Raw genomic sequence first — 25,272 nt, forward strand, 5'->3', positions numbered from 1 at the left:
TTATATGCAACGACGTATTACTGCAGCCTGCTCGGACATCGCTGAAATGCTAGCATGTATGCAGCAGTCTTTCCATACCAGACTGGAAGCGTATATTGCTGCCTCCGGTGGTCATTTTGAACACGACATGTGACGGTCAGTGTCTCGTTACTGGTCAGAATCCACATAACTATTGTACGCACTTGTGTTATTCTTTAGTGTATGATACCACACCTATTGTTGAAGTGTAGGTTCAACATGGCTCTGAGCACTATGGGACTTAACTTCTGAGGTCATCAGTCCCCTAGAACTTAGAACTACTTAAACCGAACTAACCTAAGGACTTCACACACATCCATGCCCGAGGCAGTCGCGCGGTTCCGGACTGAAGCGCCTAGAACCGCATGGCCACCGCGGCCGGCGGAAGTGTAGGTGTGGGAACTTTTCAAAATACGGTATCTCGTAAACGACTCGCACTATAATCCTGCAACAAACATCGCTGATGTTATAATTTACACTACTTTTAGTTTGTTAATGTCAGTACGCATTGTCCAATTTAAAAAATTGTATGTTTGCACAAAAATTCACTTTATAAGTATTAATGCAATGTGTTGATTGGCTAAATATACGAGCCCCTAACTACCGATCCATTCTGTGAAAACCACACTTCAATAGCACTTTCCATTTCGGCAATATTTGCAGTGCAAGTTTTAGGTGAATCACCCTGTGTATTTGCCAGTGTCGCTAGAAGCGTTCACTAGGCGCATGATATGTAAAGCTCGGGAACGAACGGGAAATTTTTACTCTGTGATTCTCGTGGTGATTGTTGTTGTGTTCTCAGGCTATTACCATTCATTCCTGACAACGAAGCTCTTTCCAAGTGTATCATTATTCGTCTGTAGATACCACGCAACTTCAAATCGCTGATTAGGTAACGAATTCACAAGCATGAACGTCAAATGTTAAGACATGACGTATGTTAGTACTTTTCCAAATCATCAACGCCTAAAATTCTTTTTTGCTGTGGTATCCTCGACTTCTCATGTTTTGTGACTTCGAAGTAAACTGTGACGCTATTGTTTCCATTACAAATAAAAGCGTCACAAGAAAGTGTTCAGTTTCCATTCTTAGTATACAGCGACCGCTGACCAACTAGTGCGTGAGCGCCTCCGTTGTTTAGTGGTTCATGACGCTAGATGCTGATACTAAGGTCCCTCGTTTGATGCTCGGGATCGTCCCAAACTCATATGTCGGGAATATCTGTAATAGGGCCTTGTCAGACGTGAAAGGTAAAACGAGAAGATGGTTAAAGAAATAAACTACGATACTGACATGCAAGTCGCAGAAGTAGTGGCGAATCGAAAGACTTGCACCAGTGTGAGAACCACATTCGGTCTCATTATGGCTAGGTAATTATTAACAGAGCACTTCCTCAGGTCTAAAGAACGTTAGGAGCAGAAACACAATTGCGTGTTAAAGTAACCACCCACGTATTGCTTTACTGCGTATCGAGGAATCTTATTTCAAAAACATGCATTACTAGCCGAATAAAACCATTTTGAAAAGAAATAAATGATACGAGTATTTTTTGGAAAGTTGCAGTTATATCATGTCGAGAAAGTTTGGTAAGAAACTGGAATAACGATTTTTTACACAGATAAATTTCAATGGAAAATACGAAGTAAACATTCAACTAAAAATAAGTAAAACAACATTTAAAGTGCAGCCTGTGCTGAGGTAAATTTGGTCATCGTGAGAAGAGGAAATTTAAAATGAAATTGATATTTTTATCTATTAATTCTTAAATGGCGCGTCAGTCCTATCATCCCTGTTTTAATTGTTTAACACTCAGCGTTTAACCAAGTCGCCCCAGTACTCGTACAAAAAAGAACTTCAGGTAACACCTGAGTCCTGTGTGTGTTTTTGTGAGACGCGACAGACAATTTCAGGAGAGGATTTCTTTTAGAATGTTAGACAAAGCGAACCTAACTAATGGGACAAGAACTGAGGGCTGTTACAAAGTATTTCGTAGAAGTCTTCTGTAAGAAAGAAACTAAAATGTATTTAAGATCAAAGGAAAGGACAGAGTATTTTGTAATATTTCTCAGTAAAAGAAACGACAGCTACTAAGCTACCTTGAGATATAAGGGGACTTACGTCTTGAAGTATTAATTGGAGGAATGCACAACAGTGTGAAAGAGGAGAAAATCTAAGTGTGGAATAGTGAATGACTTTGCGGAACACAGACAGGATACAAGGATAAAAGCGAACGACCTGAGCACAAGTTTGGATATGGCAACAATGGAAAATGAGATAATCAATGAGTGGCTCAAATGATATGAATGGATCGATGTGGTTGAATTCAATCAAAATGCTGTGGTTTGAAGTCACATTAGTGATAACAGTTCAGAAAAAAATATGTAGAAGCAAATTATCAAACACACACACACATTTTATATATATATATATATATATATGTCTGCTTGTGTCTGTATGTGTGTGTGTGTGTGTGTGTGTGTGTGTGTGTGTGTGTGTGTGTGTGCGGCCGCGCGCTCGCGCGCGCGCGAGTGCATACCCGTCCTTTTTTCCCCCTAAGGTAAGTCTTTCCGCTCCCGGGATTGGAATGACTCCTTACCCTCTCCCTTAAAACCCAAATCCTTTCGTCTTTCCTTCTCCTTCCCTCTTTCCTGACGAGGCAACCGTTGGTTGCGAAAGCTAGAATTTTGTGTGTATGTTTGTGTGTCTATCGACGTGCCAGCGCTTTCGTTTGGTAAGTCACATCATCTTTGTTTATATATATATATATATATATATATATATATACTGATGTCTCATAAACCTCAAAGACACTAACTTAAAATCGAAGAAACGCAGCTACTACAGAAAGGTTTAAAACACAATATAAACACAACAATAAATTAATTCATAGAAAATCTGATCATAGAAGCTGAGAACATGTGGTCTCTAGAACAGAGGAAAGATACAAGCACTATGAATATAGGCTTAACGAGAGAATTAATAATCAAAGAAACAAAAGAAGTCATAGATACAAGACAAATACAATAAAACACGAGATATAACCACAGAAGATAAAACTCTGAAAATTCTTAGAGAAAAACTACACAGAGGCAACATAAGCTAAGGCAGACGAAGGGAATACAGCTGTCTTTATGTATAAACAAGCATACAATAACGAGACACAAGAATTCATTTCACAGAATAAAGTCAGAGCCAACAAGCAGGTTCCACACAAAAATGAAAAATGTACGTAAGACAATTGAACACACACTGGATGACAGATAAAAAGCTTGTATGGTAAATATGAAACCTAATGCCCCAAAACTCCAGAGCTAACCAAAGCTTGATGAAGTAAATACTCGTGTAAGGCCCATTGTTAACTCCAAAAAAGTCACCCACATATGCCCTCGCACGACATGTACAAAACAAACCCACTCTATAGTACGAAACACAGAATGACAGAACAGTGAAAAACACAGAAGAACTAATAAACTAAATAAAAGACATATATTCCAGTTACAGATACACTGGTCTCATTTGATGTAGAAAACATGTACTCCACAATAACAGTCAAAGAAACAATGAGGATAATAGAACAAGACCTAGATACTTACAATCAGGTAGCACAAGAACACACAACAGTAGTAAGCACTCTCCTACACCTAATTACTAATCAACATTACTTTGAATTTAACAAAGAATTCCACCTACAGGAAGCAAGATTGCAAGTGGGATACCCAGTTTCAGGGAAGTTAGCAAATATCTTCATGAACAAAATTGAAGAAAGAATTTTCCAGGAAATAATACCAGGAAAACACAATATACTGTATTGGTGCAGATAAATATATGACATCCTCTGCTTGGTAGATCAACCAGAAAATAAAATAGAGCAAATACATGTACAGATAAACACATTACACAAAAACATTAAGATCGCCTTAGAGTCAGAACAAACTGGCCAAATTTCCTAAACATACCCATCACAAAGAAAAGTAAACAACACTCATTCAGCATTTACAGGAAAAAGACCAGAACAGACACACTATTACATCGATCATCTAACCACCCACCTGCCCAAGAAGAATGTCTTCAACAATATGATCCACAGATTAAACACAGCACTACTTGACAAACATAACATTAAGAAGTTGGATATAAATATTCAAATGGCAAAAAATAATGGTTGCCAAGAATCCCTTGTAACACGACTTAACAAAAAAATCAACAAAAAACTTAAAAATAAAAGAAATTAAAGGAAAACACCATACAAATCCTGAGACCCACACACACACACACACACACACACACACACACACACACACACACACACACAGGTCAGAGAAGAGACGTGGGTTGCCCAGGGCTCATCTGTGGCGAGAGAAAACTCACCCGCATCTTATCCCCCGCCAGCCCGATTATGAACTGAGAAAATTAATAGATGAAAGAAGGACTTCTAGCAGGGAGATTCGTAATAACAGAAATAGGAAGGCTAAGAACGTAATTAACATCAGCTGGACCGATAATAAGAATATATGGGGAAAAGAATAATCACATCAGTAGGTTAGTGTGGCCAGGGAATGCTTCCGAGGCTCTGCATGCAATGTAGGCCATCTATCCCACAGTTGTCACACTCGCATTCCGTTATAGTTACAAAGTGTTAAAGAGGGGAACAGCACCCACTATCACCGAGGAAGCATGAAAAACTGTTCACTAGATCTTTTATCACTAGCGAATGTCTACTAAATGGAATCCTTAAGGTCTTGCCTTCATTAGAGTTCAAAGGGTTCTGAGCACTATGGGACTCAACATCTGAGGTCATCAGTCCCCTAGAACTTAGAACTACCTAAGCCTAACTAACCTAAAGACATCACACACATCCATGCCCCAGGCAGGATTCGAACCTGCGGCCGTAGTGGTAGCGCGGTTCCAGACTGAAGCGCCTAGAATCGCTCGGCCACACCGGCCCCTTCATTAGAGTGCTATCCCAAATTTTAGAATATGATGCAGGAGAGAAAGGGCCAACGAAAACTGAGTAAAAGAGAGATGACCAAGGAAGGTGGCGGAGGAGAGAGTCTAGCATCCCCTAGACCCAGCATGTGGCGGGAGACGCCCCAACAACTGCAGCCGCCCCGAAAGTACTTTAAACCTTTGTACATGAGAAGAAAAACCACTGTCTTGAAGGAAAACGAAGAACCATTTCTATCGACGGTGAAAAGTCAGCCAGACTTAGAGGAAAATAATCTGGAAGACCATGCTTAGCGTGATGAGATAGAAAGAGAAGGCATTCGATAAGAATCTGACCTGCTGACCTACCATCTGTAACGCTCCATAACCTTAATGTGAAGCTCGGTAATTAAAGAAGATAAAACTAGGGCTGCTCTGGTAACGACCGATGTTTAGGAGACATAGAACGGTTGATTCTTTCTAGAAGGATGGAAGGAAGAGCGCCATACAGGATTAGTCTCCTAGATAGAGCGGAGTGAGAGGGGGCAGTAGCCTAGGAGACGTTGTACCATCTCTGAATCATGCGAGGTCTTCTTTGTACCCTCAAATACAAACCTGGGATCGTCAAACCAAATGTTGGGCGAGTAATCGCTTATTTAATCAAACGATCAGCCAATTCATGCCCCAGGATACCTAGGTGACGTGGGACGCAGGGAAAAGCCACTGAGTGGGCATTATGACGTAAGTCAGGGAGAGACCAGTGTAAATAACCGATATCAAATGGTTTAAATGGCTCTGAGCACTATGGGACTTAACTGCTGAGGTCATCAGTCGCCTAGAACTTAGAACTAATTAAACCCAACTAACCTAAGGACATCACACACATCCATGCCCGAGGCAGGATTCGAACCTGCGACCGTAGCGGTCGCTCGGCTCCAGACTGTAGCGCCTAGAACCGCACGGCCACTCCGGCCGGCCTAACCGATATCACAGGCTGATAGAAGTAACATCAATAATTATGGAGACAGCTCACTGAGGCACTAAAAATTAAGACGTAATCGAGGGAGGTCTGTTTAATGAATCATAAGGCCCTATTAATTGCTATATACATGTTGCTAGTAGCGAATGATGTCCCTGACAGGCGGGATACGTAAAGGCATATACCATCCTACACTTGGTTTTAGAGGCATCAGTGTAAATAATTGTAGCACCCAGATACTGCTGGAAAACAGAGAAACAGAGACGAAAGTCATGAGGGTGACTAACTTGGGGTCTTTGAAATAGATCAATCCTTTTTCGTGGTCTGGGTAAAAACCAAAGGAGGTGAGGGGGTGCGGGATTCCACGGGGGATCACATTCTAAGGGGGTTAAGTGGCGTCCTGGCAGAGTGTCTTGAGGTGTGTTCGAACTGGTTATCCCACACAAGAGGGGATATCAGGGGTCAATGCTCTTTGTATGAAAAAAGAATTCGATAAGTTGGATGATTAGGAAATTGTTAAAATAGTGATTGTGTAAGTGAGAAAGAGTTGACCCCGCCGCAACTGAAGAGGTGAGATCCCGATTTGGGTAAGGAGACTGTCTATGAGTCTAGCCGAGAAGGCCGCAATGGCTAATGTTACTCCACGATGATGGATTCGATCCAGTAATTTTAAAGCTGAAGATGCCGTTGAATCGTAACATGGCAAATATAGTCTAGTCGGGACCAGACCAAGGAACGGTAAGTATGAACTAGAGTAGTGCGGTTAACTCCAAGAGGTGTGGGCACAGAAGCAGAAAGTGTTAAGCTATCACACGCATTTAGTATTTAGTTAACGAACACTCAGCAGCCATGTCAGCATTTCATCAAAGAGGAATCCTACACATCAGGACTTTGCAACAACTTTTAAGCATTGGGTAAAGAGTTAGAGTTCTGGGCATAGATGGAGAGTGGTACAACGATAGAAATGCATGACCAGCTTTTCTGTAAGATGCAACAGCAATCTATGGAAAAGGTTCCAATTGTAGGCCCTTCGGATGGCTTCCTGGAGTTGGCGTTCAGTCGAGGGTACAAACTGGGAGCTATACCGAATGCAAAAGTCGTCGACATGCAGTGTGGAGATGGCTACTGGTCTGGCAGGGGTTACTATCCTATCGATAGTGAAGAGTAACATTCAGCATGGAGCACTGTTGAACACAATTCTCTTGGGACCATGGGGACTTAAGTGATGTACTAACTCTAACAGGAAGCGACAAGTGGAAAAAAATCGATAGGGAGAATCGAAAGCCCCGTCCATGGAGTGTAAGTAAAAAGTGATGGCGCCAAGTGGTGTCATATGCTTTATGTAGGTCCAAGAAGATGTCAATGAGATACTGGTGTTTAGGAAAAGCCTGCCGGATTGCTATTACCAATCTAATCAGAGGTCGATTGTGGATCTTCCTTCTCAGAAACCATGCGGATAGGAGGACAAAAGGCCCTGGGATCTGGGAACCCAACGTTATCAGGCTGTCATCCTCTGAAGCAGTTCCCAGAACACAGTGAGGCTAATCAGTAGCTGTCGATGAACATTGGGTGTTTGACTGGTTTAAGGACTGGGACGCTAAATACGATTGAAGACCATGGGTAGAAGTAGTCTGTGTGTAACATTCATTCAGATGTTGCATCATCCGATTATTAATAGAGTTAGAGCCTGTGGCCGTATTGTGTGACGAGTCAAGAACCTGCAACAGCCAACTGCCAGTGAAAGATTCATTATATAATTTGGCATGTCTTTTAGCCACCTCAAATGTGATCGGGTAGGACGATGACGTCAGCACCGTCACAGAGTGACTCACGGGATGTTTAGCAAAACCCAACGCATGAATAAATTTACCAGCACGAAGGAGGAGCCCGCTAACAGTTTTTGATGTTTGGCGCTTAGTAGAGTATGGAATCCGCCTCACACTGCGGTGAAGAGGCATATATTCCAAAGGAGATATAGCACTCCTACCATTCCCTCTTACTGCATTAATTTAGATAGCGATCCTTAGCATAGAGCTACTGTAAAATTGGGATGGTGGTCTGTGACGGATGTCACCTGCGACGTTGCAAGGTCCTTGGACCATCCTGAGTAGCTGTTTCAATGTCTTTAATCCATCCTGACGCCGGCTGGAGTCTAAGGGGGATAGCAGCTTCAGCAGCGTGGATGATCGCGTAGGAGACAACTGTCACAACCTCGTCGATGTAATCTCAAAAAGAGCAGACGAAGAGCCCAACGTCGTAACTCATCGATCGGGCAGAGACAAGGAAGTGACGGGATCATCGGAATGTACTCATTGTCACAAAGATCGTTGTGTAGCGACCACTGCAGCAAATTAATGGGATTGGGAGAGGTGATCGTAAGCTAGATAGTCGAAAATGTGGCAATGATGTAAGTGAAGTGGGTAAGAATATCTGTCAGCGAGGAGATACAGATCAGGATTTGAAAGAATCTGGTCTGTTAAAAAGCCTTTACTAGACGATGTACAATAATATTCCACAGAGGGTGCGGTTGTGCACGTTGAAATCACCAAGTAGAAGGAAACGGGGAGGTTGTTGGAGTAGAGTGATTAGCGAACGGTGCAGTATTTAAGTGGATTGACTGGGGGTAAATAAACATTACAAATGGTGATCGCTATGGTCGCTCGCACTCTCACTGCTATTGCTTCCAATATGGAAGGAGGGGGTCCGCTCACCGACAACACCTGTACGAACCAGTGTACAGACCCTTCCAGATACTTTCTCAGAACCAGTATGGTTCCGACAGATCGTACGGTATCCCCCTAAGGATTGGAGAATGGTAATCTGTGAAATGTTTCTTGGAGAGGATCGCAGAACAGGATAACTAGTTGCTATATTTTAATTTTATCCATTGCAGTCAGCGTTATTATAGTTCTGGAAGTTGACAGTGATATCCATTGCAGTTACACAGAATTACAAAGTTAAGGGCCTCCTGGTTAAGCGTGAAAAGGCCAGGACAACAAAATGGCTCTGAGCACGATGCGACTCAACTTCTGAGGTCATCAGTCCCCTAGAACTTAGAACTACTTAAACCTAACTAACCTAAGGACATCACACACATCCATACCCGAGGCAGGATTCGAACCTGCGACCGTAGCGGTCTCGCAGTTCCAGACTGTAGCGCCTAGAACCGCACGGTTACTCCGGCAGGCGCCAGGACAACAGGTCACGTCGCAGGATCACCGTCTGTCGTCAGTGGGGATAGAACACTGCCAACAATCATTGATTTTCTTAGTCCAACAGCATGGGGAGATCTGGCTTCTTGGGGATCACTGGAAATTTCTTCTTTTTTCGTTCACAGCTTTTAGAGTTCGAGAACCTTGTAAAGGCTTAGTTCACCTTAAGAATTTACCAAAAAAGTGAAAAATTAGCACTTATTGTAAGATACGCTTCAGCCGCACTACCCACACTTCTGTAATACTCTCACATATCCTTGGGACAACGGAACATTAGTGACATGGAAAGTTTGGTCACGCCTGGAAGCGCGCTCAGCAAGCGTGATGAATTAAGCGGCTTCCCAACAAAAACAAGAAATCCGGTTTCAAGTCTAGGTGCGGAGCAGACTGTCATTAGTCTGATATATTTATCAAATCTGGATTGTCTGACGAAGACACGCAGCCAACGCCTCCCGAATACAGATCCATTTCATTAACCCCTACGCCGCCTCGCTCCGTGAGGCTTAATTGCGCCACCAGAATACGCGAGGAAGTTTTAGAACTTTCATACCACAACGAATCTGACATCAGTGGTTACTCAGATTGTGGTGGGATTAACTACAACAGTTGAAATTAGTATAAAGGCAGGGTCCCTACGAAAATAGTATTACAACGTCTGAAGCATACATGTATCGAACTTATTGTGAAAGTAGTAGTACGTATAACACAATCAATCATAAGGGAAATATATAGTTTATTTCATAACACAAGAACAATGTAAGGCGTTTGCGTTTCCTAGATTGAAATTCGTATAAAGGTACTCAATGTCCTGTTGTGTTTCTGCATTACCAGTATTTTTTCCAACCTCCGTTCTTCTTAATGACCTCAAAAATTCTCTTAGTCCTTTATTTTGTTACAGTTTGTATTTCTTGCGGTAAAATTTCCGCCAACTTTTCTCGTACCACTCTTTTCAGTTCCCATTCGGCCTTAAATTGCCTTCCACTGCGATAAACACGCCTTGCAAGTATTCCCCAAAGGTTTTCTACCGGGTCATATCCGGGTGGGTGGGTGGGTGGGTGGCTTGGTTGGTTGGTTGAAGAGGGGGAAAGAGACCAAACTGCTTGGTCATTGGTCCCTTGTTCCTATTGCAACAATTCCCCAAGGGAAAGAATAAAACAAACTAGACACACAGCAAAATACCGAGAGGAAGGAAAAACCACAAGAACGACAGAAGAGCAACGAACACAACAAAGAACAAAATAGGATAAGAAAAACAGAGACGCAAGAAACACGTAGAAGAGAGCAAAACAGGGAGCAGATTACCGTGGCTGGCTGACCACGAAAATAAAAGGATAAGCCAGCCACTCTGCAACACATTAAAACCTCCACCCTAAAAGTAATACGGTGGAGGATACTGAGGGACAAAGGAAATGCGCTATAACTTAAATAGAGCGATAAAACCCACCTTCACACATAAAACGCAAAACCAAATCAGTTGATGAGGCGTTGTCTGCTAAATTTAATGATGAGTCTGTTAACCGATGATAATGTCTCAGGGCAGCCAAACTAGGACAGTGCAAAAGAATATGGGCCACTGTCAACCGGGAGCCACATCGACACTGAGGTGCGTCTTCAAGGCGCAGGAGGTAGCCGTGGGTCGCTGAAGCGTGTCCAATGCGGAGCCGGCACAGAACCACAGAGTCCCTGTGAGAGGCCCGCATGGAGGACTTCCATACATTCGTAGTTTCCTTATTGGCACACAGTTTATTGTGCGAACTGAGACTATGCCATACCGTCTCCTAAAGGTGAAAAAACATGCGGCGAATAACGAACGCAGGTCAGTTATCGGAATGCCGATCTCCGTAAGCGGTTTCCGCGTATCCTGTTTGGCCAGTCAGTCGGCAAGTTCGTTTCCTGGGATTCCGACGTGACCTGGCTTCCAGACAAACACCACTGAACGGCTGGTCCGTTTGAGGGCATAGATGGACTCCTGGATGGTCGCTACCAAAGGATGACAAGGGTAGCACTGGTTGACAGCTTGTAGGCTGCTCAGGGAGTCAGTACACAGTAGAAATGCCTCCCCAGGGCATGAACAGATGAGCTCAACAACATGAGATATAGCCACCAGCTCTGCAGCGAATGCACTGCAGCCATCGAGCAAGGAATGCTGTTGAGTACGGCCTCTGTGAACGTAGGCAAAGCCAACGTGGCCATCAACCATCGAGCCGTCGGTGTAAACCACTTCGGAGCCCCGGAACACATCAAAAATCGAGAGGAAATGGCAGCGGAGAGCCGTCGGAGTAACTGAGTCCTTAACGCCATCTGAAAGGTCCAGGCGAAGCTTCGGCCGAGGTTTACACCATTGAGGTATACGTGAATGGACCTCGAGCAGAGATGGTAAAGGGAAGGACTCCAGTTAAGAGAGAAGCGATCGGGCGCGAACCCCAATCGTGACTTGGGCCGCCGATACGGGAGATGAACTGCAATGGTTGGGAAAACCAGGCGGTAATTCGAATATGCAGGAGAACTACGAATATGTGCAACGTAACTGGCGAGCAGTTGTGCACGCTAACCTTCAATGGAGGGACACTGGCCTCCACCAGGATGCTGGTCACCGGACTCGTCCTAAAAGCTCGAATCGCTAGTCGAACGACACAGTGGTGCACTGGGTCGAATAAACGCAAGGCTGAGGGTGCCGCCGAACAATAAACCACACTCCCATAGACAAGGTGGGATTGAACAAGGGATCTGTACAACTGTAGCAGCGTATAGCGATCTGCATCCCAGTTGGTGTTGCTCAGGCAGCAGAGGGCATTGAGGTGCCGTCAGCACTTCCGCTTAACCTGACGGAGGTGAGGAAGCCAAGTCAATCGGGCGTCGAAAACCAGTCCTAAGAATCGGTGTGTGAGAGGATCGTCATTAAGCTAAAGTTCTGGTTCCAGATGAACGGTACGACGCGCACAGAGGTGCATGACACACGACTCTGTGGTTGAAAACCGTAAGTCGTGGGCTAGAGCCCATGACTGCACCTTGCGGATGACACTCTGCAGGCGCCGCTCAGCAACACCAGTACTGGAGGAGCTGTACGAAATGCAGAAGTCTTCCGCATACAGAAAAGGTGAGACCGATGGCCCTACAGCTGCTGCTAGGTCGTCAATGGCCACTAAAACTAGACATACACTCAATACAGATCCCTGCGTGACCCCATTCTCCTGGATGTGGAGGAAACTATGGGAGGCACCAACCTGGACACGTTAAGTACGGAGTGACAGGAAATTTTGGATAAAAATCGGGAGCGGGCCCTGGAGATCCCACTCATACAATGAGGCAAGGATATGATGTCGCCAGGTCGTGTCGTAAGCTTCGCGTAAATCAAAAAAGACGACAACAAGGTGTTTGTGTCTGGAAAAAGCTGTACGGATGGCAGACTCGAGGGACACAAGATTATCAGTGGTAGAGCGACCCTGGCGGAAACCACCCTGGTACAGAGCCAGAAGGCCACATGACTCCAGGACCCAACCCAACTGCCGACACACCATATGTTCTAGCAGATTACAAAGAACGTTGGTGAGGATGATGGGCTTTAGCTACCCACATCAAGCGGGTTTTTACCGGGTTTGAGCACTGGAATGATTTTGCTCTCCCGCCACTGAGATGGAAAGACGCCATCGTAGCAGATCCAGTTGAGATGACGAGGAGATGTCGCTTGTAGTCGGACGAAAGATGTTTAATCATCTGACTATGGATCCAATCCGGCCCACGAGCTGTGTCAGGACAATGTGGAAGGGCGCTGAGGAGATCCCACTCTGTAAATGAGGAGTTATAGGGTCCACTGTGGCGTGTGGTGAACGAGAGGACTTTCCCTTTTGTCCGCTGTTTGAGAGTGCGAAAGGCTGGGGGGTAATTCTCCGATGCTGAGGCTCTAGCATAGCGAGTCGGTAGATAACAAGCCATCGATGGTAACGCCAGGGACAAATAAAAATGGTTCAAATGGCTCTGAGCACTATGGGACTTAACATCGGAGGTTATCAGTTCCCTAGAACTTAGAACTACTTAAACCTAACTAACCTAAGGACATCACAGACATCCATGCCCCAGGCAGGATTCGAAACTGCGACCTTAGCAGTCGCGCGTTTCCGGACTGAAGCGCCTAGAACCGCTCGGCCACCGCGGCCGGCACGCCAGGGACACCTGTTGGGGTCTGGTTCCCCAAAAACACGTCTGATCTTCGTCCAGACTTGGGAAGGTGACGTATGGCACCCAATGATCGTAACGTACCTCTCCCAACACTCTTGTTTCCGACTTCTTATAAGCTGGTGAACGCGGGCACGGAGTCGTTTAAAAGCTATTAGGTGCTCGCGAGATGTGTGCCGCTTATGACGCTGTAGAGCCCGTCTACCCTCTTTAATGGCTTCAGCAATTTTCGGCGACCACCAAGGTACTGTCTTTCACCAAGGGCACCGTAAAGAACAAGAGATGGCGTTTTCCACCGCAGAACCCATCATTGTAGTGACCCGCTAAACCACCACATCGATGATACCATGTGGGCGATATTCAACGGTGACAGCAGAGGTGATAGCTTCCCAGTCTGCTATGCTCAGAGCTCATCTGGGTAAGCGATGAGCATGACATCAGGGCAGTGACAGACAGGTAGAGGGGAAAGTAGTCACTACCCCACAAGTCATCTTGGACTCTCTAGTGGACAGATGAGAGAAGTCCTTGGCTGCAAAGTGATAAATCAATGGGCAAATAAGTGCCACGAACCACAGTGAAATGTGTGGGAGCGCCAGTATTTAGGAGGCAGAGGTCGAGCTGAGACTCGAAATTTTCGACCTCTCTACCTCGGCCAGTCAGCATGGTGCCACAGCACAAGAGGTTATGGACATTAAAATCTCCCAAAAGAAAGATTTAAGGAGTTGATGAATCAGTGCAGCCAAGACGTTCAAGGGTACCACACCATCTGGAGGAAGATATACGCTGCAGACAGTTTTTTCCTGCATCGTCCTTATCCTGAAAGCCACAGCTTCAAGAAGACTGAATAGGCAGAGGTTCGCTACATACCGAGTTCAGGACATAGACGCAAACCCCACCTGACACTGTTATATTCGCTACAGTTCTTGTAATAGCAGGGAAGGCATGAAACGCTCAGTGAGGCAGTTTACGCCTCAGGGTCACATGCTGCCACAGACTTAGTTCCTGAGCAGTCTATACCCATGGTGTCTGAGTGTCTGGCGAGATCTGGGTCCTCAGTGGATGCCAGAATCTCCACCTTATCCTCAGACACAGAGCTTGTAAGTAGCAGTGGTGTGGATGCCACCTCAATTTCCTTGTTCTTCGGGGTGTTATTTTTGGGTTTCTCTTGCTGCTCCTTGGGTTTGTCTGGCTGGGAGGGCTTCTTTGATTCAGCCTGAGGAGGATTGTGAAGCCCTATGATCAGCTGCTTTTTGGGCACTTCAACCACTGATGGGTGTCATCTTTCCCACTAATAGAAACCTGGGAAGGGATGAACCCAAGGGCCCCCTTCCTAGCGAGGAGAGCCGAAGAAGACTAACACTTCTCTAGCTTAGAAGTGGGGACTGATGTCCCTGATGGTTGGAAGGGCAGTTCTCTCGAGGTAGGTGGTGCTGGAGCAACACAGAGGGAAGTTCCCACCACCACCAAGGCGGCAGGTGTAGTCTTATGGCTCTGAGAGCCGACTGGAATTGACTCAACAGATTGGGCTAGAACTTTTCTCGTAGCAGCAGCGTAAGAAGATGTCATAAATACACGATGCAGGCGGTCAAATTTCCTTTTAGCCTCAGTGTACGTCAGTCGGTCCACATTCTTGTATTCCATGATTTTCTGTTCCTTCTGGAGAATCCTGCAGTCTGGTTAGCGAGGGGAATGGTGCTATCCGCAGTTGACACAGCCGGGAGGTGGGGCATATGAAGTACTGGGATGTGATGGACATCCACAGTCGCGACATATGACGCTGGAAGTACAATGCGAAGACATATGCTCGAATTTCGAGCACTTAAAGCATCTCATCGGGGGAGGGATATATGGCTTGATATCACATTGGTATACCATCACCTTAACCTTCTCAGGTAATGGGTCACCCTCGAAGGCCAAGACGAATTCACCAGTAGCTATCTGATTATCCATTGGACCCCCATATACGCGCTAGACGAAATGAACTCCTCGTCGTTCTAATCTGACGCACAGCTTGTCATCACACTGCAAGAGAAGATCCCTGTGTAATATAATACCCTGGACCATATTTAAGCTCTTATGGGGTGTGATGGAAACACAAACATCCCCCAGTTTGTCACAAGCGATTAATGCCTGTAACCGGGCAGAGGACGCCGTTTTTATCAAGACTGACCCTGACCGCATTTTGGACAAGCCCTCTACCTCCCCAAACTTGTCCTCTAAATGCTCTACAAAAAACTGAGGCTTCATCGAGACAAAGGAGTCCCCATCACCTCTCATACATACGAGGTACTGGTGAAGGGACTGATTTGCAGTAATACTTCTTCGCATTGTAGTTAGACCTCGACTGCTTAGAAACTGCTGGCGTTGGGCCACCAGCAAGAGATGTAGTATGCTTCATTGCAAGTCATCTGCCCTGATACCACCCACTCCGACCAGGAGCCCTACCCACAGGCGCCATCCAGATGCAGCAAAGGCCAACAGGCTAGAAGTCCATTGCCAGGAGTCCCGATGCCCCAGGTTGATGGGCATCTACTCCTTGGCATATGTGGGGAGTTAATGGCGCAGGCATCAGCAGACCTACCCCTGTCTAGTCAGGGGGCTACAACGAACAGGGTACATGGCGGCCCCGCCACAATGGACTGGCTACCGTGCTGGATGAGGTGTGAACAAGCAAACAAGTCCATTATCATCGTCAGAAAAGAAAACGATACTGCACAGTGGATGGAGGAAAACGCATCTGGGAGGGTGACCTCGCCCAACAGCTAGAGAATGAGCGGAAGTGCACGTCGACGAAGGATGCAAGAGGTCTCAGTGCATGATGGACACGATGCACCATGTAAGGTTCCCTTCCCGTAATTGGCTCGCTCTTCGGGATAATTTAGAAAAATGGAGGTCAAACGCTACAGGGGACCATCACATAATGGCCGAAACGTGAGACACTCCTTTTAGTCGCCTCTTACGACAGCCAGGTATACCTCGGGCCTATTCTAACCCCTGGACCCGCAGGGGGGTCTACTGGGATCATATACGAGCTACGTGCAGGCCAGGGTAAGATATCGATATCTTTACCTTCGAACTACTACTCATTTGTATCATAAACATGCACAGATGCATTATCTTGCTGAAAATTTAGATTTCGTACTCTATGTCTTCATACATTCTAATCAGTTCTGTCTCTATCATCTCAGTGTAGATGTTACAGTCCGTTGTAGTGTTTATCCAAGCAACTTGTGATTTACTTTTAGCGCATTAGGCTGCCCAAATTATAACACCTCCAACACGGTAGTTTCTGCTCATTCTTATCAGTTACTCTGTTCACAGATCATGCCAATAATACTGAAATCCATCCAGCTCATCTAAATTTAACTTCTTCCCATCACTGAAGATCACTTTTTCCCATTCTGAAGCCCATGACGTATGTTTTTCAGGGAACTCTAATATACCCTTTTTATTTTTGAGTGTTAGAGCTGGTTTCTGCAGTCGTGCTTCGAATCCAAGATGTTTATCATTTGATAAAATTTGTCGTACACGCCTGGCTCTTCTTGGCAACTGTAAATCAGCAACAGGTTAATAAGAATAACGGATTCTGGTCCTTGCTTTGCGCAAAAGCAACCGCATAGATGCCTCGCGTAATTTTCTACTTTGCATATATTTTCCGTTCTATCTATATCGTTCGCCCAGCCGAACGAAATTATCAGTCACTGTACTTTAACGGTTTTGGCGATTTGACGATTATAGACTCCCATTTCCTAGTAAGCTCCGGACTTTTTTTTTTAAAATCACACGATAACTGGCATCGTCGCATTCGTGGATTATGTACAGAACACATGCTCTCACTAATGGTGCCTGTTTCCTATCTACAGTAAAGACATGTACGCACACACTGCCTTTACATCCAGTTCCTCCTCGTTGATGTCTTGTTGTATACTGTACTAGTGATATCAAATGCGATACCATCCGACTGCATTTGTCGATACACGGGATTTCATACTGTTGCATATACAACGTGCACAACTTCTGCTTTCAAATACCCATGCCTTTCTACTGATTTCCACTACTGCAGTGGGTGTGGGAAATGCTTTAGTGCCTTGTCGCTGGAGTTCCGCTCAGCGTGCCGTTTACAGCTCCGTAGCTCAACTCATGTATTAGGAGAGTCCATTACTGAGCTGACCTTTGCGAACGCCGCGGCGCATAAACACGAGTTATCAGATGCGACCCCCCTCCCCTTCCTTCCACCCTGTCGTTAGTGGCTTAACCATTTAGTACCAGATATCACACACGCATGTATTCTGCTTGGCTGTCTAAGCTATTTCCGACAAGTGAAACTGATTTGCGTGAAAGGGAACCTTTTGCATAGTGGTAGTTCTATTTAAAAGCGTACTGGCGCTACAGAAGTGACTGCAATGAAAGAGGTGCGTTGACCTAGACCAGCCAGCCCATGTCTCACAGCTGATACCGCTTGACAGCTGGCAAAGTATGTGTAATACAGTGTGTCACATACACTATTCGACTTCTTTGAAATTACAGTTAAAATTTTAATTAATTTACCATATTTCCAGCTGCAGAGGATGAGAAAACGAACATACAGTTCAAAAATGGTTAGCACGTAGTTGTTGGCTAGAGATAATAGTAATTTGGTGATCCAGACACCGGAGTCCAGTGACTAACTGCTCTTTTCTAGCTATATGTGTTCCAAGAACACGAGACACTGTCACAAATGAATATCGGCTCACCAACAGGTCGCCGTAGTGACTATGTCCGAACAGTTCCCTTTAAATGATAAAACTACGTTTGCCCACACACGTAAGAGGTCTCTATCTGTAACTCTTTTAAACCACTCCACATTTCATCTGCTCGTTAAAGGAATTTGTATGATAGAAGCGAAGTGATTATTCCACTTTCCGCGGAGTGTTATTGGCTACTTGTACAATTCTGAGCACTTAATGCACAATTATTTGCCCCCTCCCTCGCCCCCCTTCCCCCCCACCCTCCGCGATGCGGCCGACGATGCTTCCCACCTTCTACGGCCAATGTTGCTGCACTGTCTTTGGCAAGCATAGAATTGCTGCTATTATTATTATTATTATTATTATTATTATTATTAACGTGAATTTCCTCTAGAAACATGTGCGATGAAGCGACCGACCGGAAAAAAACACCAAGAAGTAGATTGCATGAGAGAGACAAAAGTCGATAGACATGTTTTTACATCCGAAAGATAACGTGTATTGAAATTTGGCGCCAGTTAGATAAGAGTGGCGCTAGTGATGTCACTATGAGGATGTAAATCAGGTTGGCTTTAAATTCGAGCTGTAACAATAATGAGCATTTGTTACCTTTGAGACTGGACTTGGTGAGTTGATGCTAGTTAATAATGTCTTTAAGACAACGACGACGCCATTATGAAGAGCTCGCTCAGTTTCAACGAGATCGAGCAATAGTACTACGAGAAGCTGCAGACAGTCTTCGCAGGAAAGTATCCATTGTACATGATTGCTGGCAGTGATGGTTACGGGTAGGTACGGTAGCAGGAAGACCGGACAATCGAGAAAGAAGAACGTCGTGTTAAGCGCATGGCTGTGGCGCATCGTACTGCGTCTGCAGCACCACTATGATCCAGCAGTCAGTATGGATTATGACACAAAGAAATTGCAGACTGCTGCTAGTGGGCACTGATTTAAATCAATGGGGAAAGTTGAAAATTTTTGCAGGACCGGGATTCGAAGCCGTGTCTCCTGCTCACTACTCAGATGCTCTGACCACTAAGCCATCCGGGCAGAGTGGTCATTGTAGCTGCACGGACTTCCTTAGCACGCCTCCCATCAGACACAAATTCTCAATTTATTAACACACAACAAATCTAGTGGCCCTTGCCCATTATCCTCATTACTGGCGGCATTCGCCAATTCCCGTATGAATTCGAGCCTCGTATGCACCCGCACTCAAAAAATTGTTGGCGGTCCTCGTCTAATGTATATAGTGTCTGTTTCTTCGAACATGTCAATTCATGAACAGCTTTCCTGGGGGTGTTTTCCAACGCTCGCCCACATACCACTTTTCTAACCCAACACGCTCTACAGTGTGTTGTCATACAACCCCAGCACCATCCAAAAACAGCATTAACTGTACATATATTGACCTGCCAAGTGCAACAGGCATGGAACTCCATCCCACAAACTAACATCCGGCACCTGTACGACGTAATTCATGCACGTTTATATGCTTGCATTCAACATTTCGGCAGTTATACCCCTTATTGACATACCAGCATTCCAAATTTTCAATGACTTATCTCTCGTTTACATTAGCAGGTGAGCTTGCAACCCTGATCACTTAAATATATTACCTAAACCAGTGTATTCCCAAAATTTCATAACTCTACATTAAGTGTTTCTTGGTGATGCGATTTTTTTCTTCCCCGCCACTGTGTAAGATTGGGTATCGCGTTTCTGTTTGGTGTGTTAAAGCGGAGGTTGCTACGATGGAAAGCCAAAAAGAAAATTTCAATTTATGATGGCACGTCAAATAACTTACTGAATGCTGCACTACACCTGAAAGTTACACAGATAAGTGACACTGATTTTCAACAGTCACCAAGCCTGAAAACAACGGTCGGTTCATTCTTCCAATCGTTCAGTTCTGGATATGATCCTAGCACTGAATTTCTTAATTCATACAATTACTGCTGTCATACCGACTTCATAAAGATTCCGAAAATAAGACCAATATTCTAGAACTGGTCACACTAGCTGTCAGCATTTGCTTTACTTTGAAGATGCATTGTATTTTCACAGATCTCTAACAAATCTAAATCTTTCTTTCCCTTATCCTACAAAAGAATTTACTAATCTATTACTGTCGGGTTCTTTCTCTTTGTTGTGAGCATTATATTCACTTTATCGAAATGAAAAGAGAGGAAGCATTCACTAGGGGAAATACTGTCCAAGTCGTTCAGAATTTGTCTATGATCATCCTACACCGAAACAGCCCTGCAGGCATCATCATCAGCAAACAATAGTGCTACATGATACACTATGTGATCAACAGGATCCGGACACTCCCAAAAACGTACTTTTTCGTATTAGGTGCATTGTGCTGCCACTTACTGCCAGGTACTCCACACCAGCGACTTTAATAGTCATTAGACATCGCGAGAGAGAGCAGAATGGGGTGCTCTGCGGAACTCATAGACTTCGAACGCGGTCAGGTGATTGGGTGTCACATGTGTCATACGCCGGTACGTGAGATTTCCACACTTCTGAACATCCCTAGGTCCACTGTTTCCGATGCGATAGTGAAGTGCAAACATGAAGGGACACGTACAGCACAAAAGCGTACAGGTCGACCTCGTCTGTTGACTGACAGAGACCGCCGACAGTTGAACAGGGTCGTAGAGTGTAGTTGGCAGACATCTACCCAGACCATCACACAGGAATTCCAAACTGCATCAGGATCCACTGCAAGCACTACGACATTTAGGCGAGAGGTGAGAAAACTTGGATTTCACTGTCTAGAGACTGCTCATAAGCCACACATGACACCGGTAAATGACAAATGACGCCTCGCTTGCAGTAAGAAGCGTAAACATTGGACGATTGAACAGTGGACAAAACGTTGTGTGGAGTGACGAATCACGGTACACAATGTGGCGATCCGATGTGAGGGTGTGGGTATAGCGAATGCCCGGTTAGTGCCAACAGTAAAATTCGGAGGTGGTGGTGTTACGGTGTGGTCGAGTTTTTCATGGAGTGGGCTTGCACTCCTTGTTGTTTTGCGTGGCACTATCACAGCACAGGCCTACACTGATGTTTTAAACACATTCTTGCTTCCCACTGTTTAAGAGCAATTCGGGGATAGTGACTGCATCTTTCAATACGATCGAGCAGCTGTTCATAATGCAAGGCCTGTGGCGGAGTGGTTACACGACAATAACATCCCTGTAATGGACTGGCCGGCACACAGTCCTGACCTGAAACTTTCAGAACACCTTTGGGATATTTTGGAACGCCGACTTCGTGCCAAGCCTCATCGACCGACATCGATACCTCTCTTCAGTGCAGCACTCCGTGAAGAATGGGCTGCCATTCCCCAAGAAACCTTCCAGCACCTTACCGAACGTATGCCTGCGAGAGTGGAAGCTATCTTCAAGGCTAAGGGTGGGCCAACACCTTATTGAATTCCAGCATTACCGATGGAGGGCGGCACGAAGTTTTAAGTCATTTTCAGTCAGGTGTCCCGATACTTTTGGTCACATAGTGTACATCGTTGATGTACACTGAGAAAATCTCCCGTTATATTACTTTTCCTTGGCGTACAGCTGATGGTACTTCCGTTTTTATTAACTTTTATCTGACAGTTCTCCATCGTAAATTTACAGGCACAAGAGATAGCGCTGCTGGGTCTAATTTTAAATCAACTTCCTGCAATCTTCTTCACCATTTAATATTACACAGTTACACCCATCCTCAGAGTTCTGAATGACCCAGGCCAATCTTCCTTGGGTGTTGCAATTTTCTCAAACGTCGACGTATGACAAATAGTTGGCTCAGCAGCTTAAGCACTGGGCGAGCATTCGAAAAGGACAGGCCTCTGATTTAGATCCCCTGCTTTTCCGTCATCTTAACAAGATCGTTATTCAAAATAGGCCATGGTCAATTTCGTTCCCTATCCTTGAGTGTAACACTGCATCTGAAAAAAGATAAAATCATCTTCTGCTTTATCAGATGCAATGTGTGACTGAATGATGTGTCTGACACTCTACTTCTTACTTAACGTGTTGACTATCACGAGGCCGCCTTCGCCACAGCAGAGCCATATCGGCTGCTAAAAGTTTCTGATGGCGTAAGAGACACGCGTCTTTAATTCATTGATGAGATAGTCGCACGTGTCTGTGCTCATCCTCTTATATTCGAAGGCCATCTTCGTAGTTGATGACGTAAATTATGCAATTCTCCAAGAAGATTCCTCTCTCTTCGTAAATTTCATGGTTCAAATGGCTCTGCGAACTATGGGACTTAACATCTGAGGTCGTCAGTCCCCTAGACTTACAACTACTTAAACCTAACTAACCTAAGGACATCACACACATCCATGCCCGAGGCACGATTCGAACCTGCGACCGTAGCGGTCGCCCAGTTCCAGACTGAAGCGCCTAGAACCGCTCGGCCACAACGGCCGGCGTAAATTTCATACACAGAGCCCCTTTATTGCCTCGTTTTCCTGAGTAAAGCTAAATTTGTTGCTTTACTCCCGAGCTACAGTGTTCCAAGGTTTATGAGCGATACGTATTAGGAACAGCTGGTCAGCTGTTGTAGCCATCTTATCACAGGAGTTCGTCGCTCACATGTAGGACAGTGGATGATGTAGTCCCATACTGCTGCTTGTAGCAGGAATGTCACGCGCTGTCGGCCGCTTCTGTCACTTACGTAGGACGTGGCCTGTTGGTGAAATATCCGTCACTAAGGGTCCGGCAGTCAACATGTGAAACACCATACTGTAACAATTCCAAGTGACAAGAAACTGAAGGAGAACATGAGCCTTAATAATGTGATAGGCAAAAGTCAGTCCGTGATTCATTGCTATGATTCTGGGTACGTCAAATGATCGGTGAGAAGTAGGTGGAGCAGCAGCTCCAGAGGCATCAGCACCATTTACCAACAGTCACGTGCGGTAGCGGCAGCGGCAGCGTAACGTTCGTGCAGTGCTTCTCACGTTTGGCAATAGCAGCAACAGGTTTCTGGCTGTGTGTAGTGCTTTTAATTTCTTAGTTTTTGCCTTTGTAATTTACGTGTAGACTGTCGCCGTTGTAATATCTTGACGTAACTTTCTACTGTCACGAGCAGCTGGAAGATGCGTTGCAGATTTAACATGACCGATACTGTGTTTCCTGAAATTTGAAAATTTGTGGTAAGTTCCTACGGGACCAAACTGCTGAGGTCATCGGTCCCTAGGCTTACACATTACTTAATCTAACTTAAACTAACCTACGCTAAGGACAACACACACACATCCATGCCCGAGGGAAGACTAACCTCCGATGGGCGGTGCCACGCGAACCGTGGCAAGGCACCTCAGACAGCGCGGCTACCCCGTGCGCCCGTGTTTCCTGACTTAGGTTAAGTACTTCAGTACTGTATTAATCCTTCTGATTGCGTGGAAAAGGGCAACATAAGCATCTGTTACTAGAATACTTCTGGTCAGGTGAACAAGATGCAACTCGTGGTGACTATCTTTTTTTTTCCTTCTCACACACGCATAGGCTGCCACCTGATTATTTCTCTTGCTCTGCGTTTGATGACAGGGACTAAATTTGTGTATCTGATGACTCTACCATTCTTACGTTTCAATGACAAGAGTTTCTTAATTTTTTTTTTATGAAGTATGCTGCCTTTGCTGTAAGTTGAGCATGTAGAATTTCTATAATCTTTACTAGCATCTCAGCTTGTAAGTAATTCATGCGCTTTTTCACTACACAGTATTTGTTTGCTGAAACTTAACCAGTCTTAGCTTATAAATTGGAACATTTCTTGACCAGAAACCATCTTTTAGTTTTCTATTGTTGGTTTTCACCTTTTTTTTAATTTTCCACACAGCTGCTCATCTTTTTACAGAAGGAGATTTTTTTCAAGTGCCTTTCGAAGTTACGTTATTTCAATTGTATTTGAAAAAATTTCGACTCAGCAGTCTGTCTTTCTCACAATCTTTTCAGCAATTTTTGTGGATTTATAATATTTGTCGAAGGTAATTTACTAATCGATCTCAGCCAAATACAGCTAAGCTCTTTGAACTCTTAAATTCAGGATCATCATCATAAATAAGCAATTTGGTCTCTGGCACCAAAATAATATTGCAAACTGTCTCTTCTACAGCCCACAAATTCTACAATGAAATACATAAGCTAGTTCAGTTGAAGTATATGTGATAAATACGTACATCATATGTATCTTAAACGTTTGTGTAAATTTGGTGAAGATAGACGATATCACTTATATGAAGAAGAGTTTTAATGGGACGTAATAATGATTGCTGGATTTTCTGAATATTTATCTTTGGAGTTTAGAAAGCCTTCCATTGTCTGATGGAAGGAAGATTAGAGTTTAACTTGCCGTACACGTCGTGCTCAACGGGGCGCTGGTGGATGTCTGGACGGAGACTTGAGGTTATCTCCTCCCTATCAGGAGCCAAGCGTGTATTGCAAATAACGGAATACTGGAAGTACTACTTATCCTTCACTGACGTAATGCTTGGATCTAACTCGATAAAGGGACCAGTCACGGTTGTTCAGAATTGCTGGGAGTATTCACCGTGGAATAAACAACAATTTAACTCTTTCACACGTGTACCCAACAGAACCGCTGGGATATTGGACTAGGCAACCCAATGGAGACTACTACTTTTACAGCCGGACAGTGGGTAGCCTCACACATCAATTCCAGAAGTCATTTGTACATCCAGACTCGCTACTGGTTGGAAAAAATTAGGTTGATTTGATGAATCATGCTACTAATTACTTCGAGCTAAGCGCCGGCTTCGGAGATGCCTTTGTTCTCAGAGTAGGCTAGATCCTTGTGGCCGACAATACATCTCTTAGGAAACCATTTGTTCCTTGTACGAGTGAATTAGCCTCTCGCTGCATGTTTTCAGTACGCTGATCTTTCTGTACATATTTCGCTGCACCAGTGGCAGTGCAGGTTGCTCTGAGACCACTCGCACTCCTCGTTTACTGCAATTAACCCTCAATGATCGGTTATTCCACCAAGATATGTTTCTTTTAATATGTCGACAAATTTTGCTTGATCGATAGCATGCAAAATACCTAACAAAATCGTGGACATGGCCTTTACTCAGTACGAAACCAGTCCTCGTTGTCTATCTCCCTACAGAAACACGAACTTAATCGAGCATTTGTGGAACGTGACACTGAGTTACATGCGTTTCGAAATTACTCCATTCACAGACGCCAACATG

The 25,272-nt window shown here is 44.7% G+C and overlaps 1 protein-coding gene across 2 annotated transcripts in view; it reads right to left on the reverse strand.

Annotated features, from left to right (window-relative positions):
• LOC126184606 (uncharacterized) overlaps nucleotides 1-25,272 on the reverse strand; it is a 452,291-nt gene that overhangs the window by 333,397 nt on the left and 93,622 nt on the right. The gene's annotated exons all lie outside the window — the stretch shown is intronic.

This window comes from Schistocerca cancellata, chromosome 4 (genome assembly GCF_023864275.1).
Source record: "Schistocerca cancellata isolate TAMUIC-IGC-003103 chromosome 4, iqSchCanc2.1, whole genome shotgun sequence".
NCBI classification, from domain to species: Eukaryota; Metazoa; Arthropoda; class Insecta; order Orthoptera; family Acrididae; genus Schistocerca; species Schistocerca cancellata.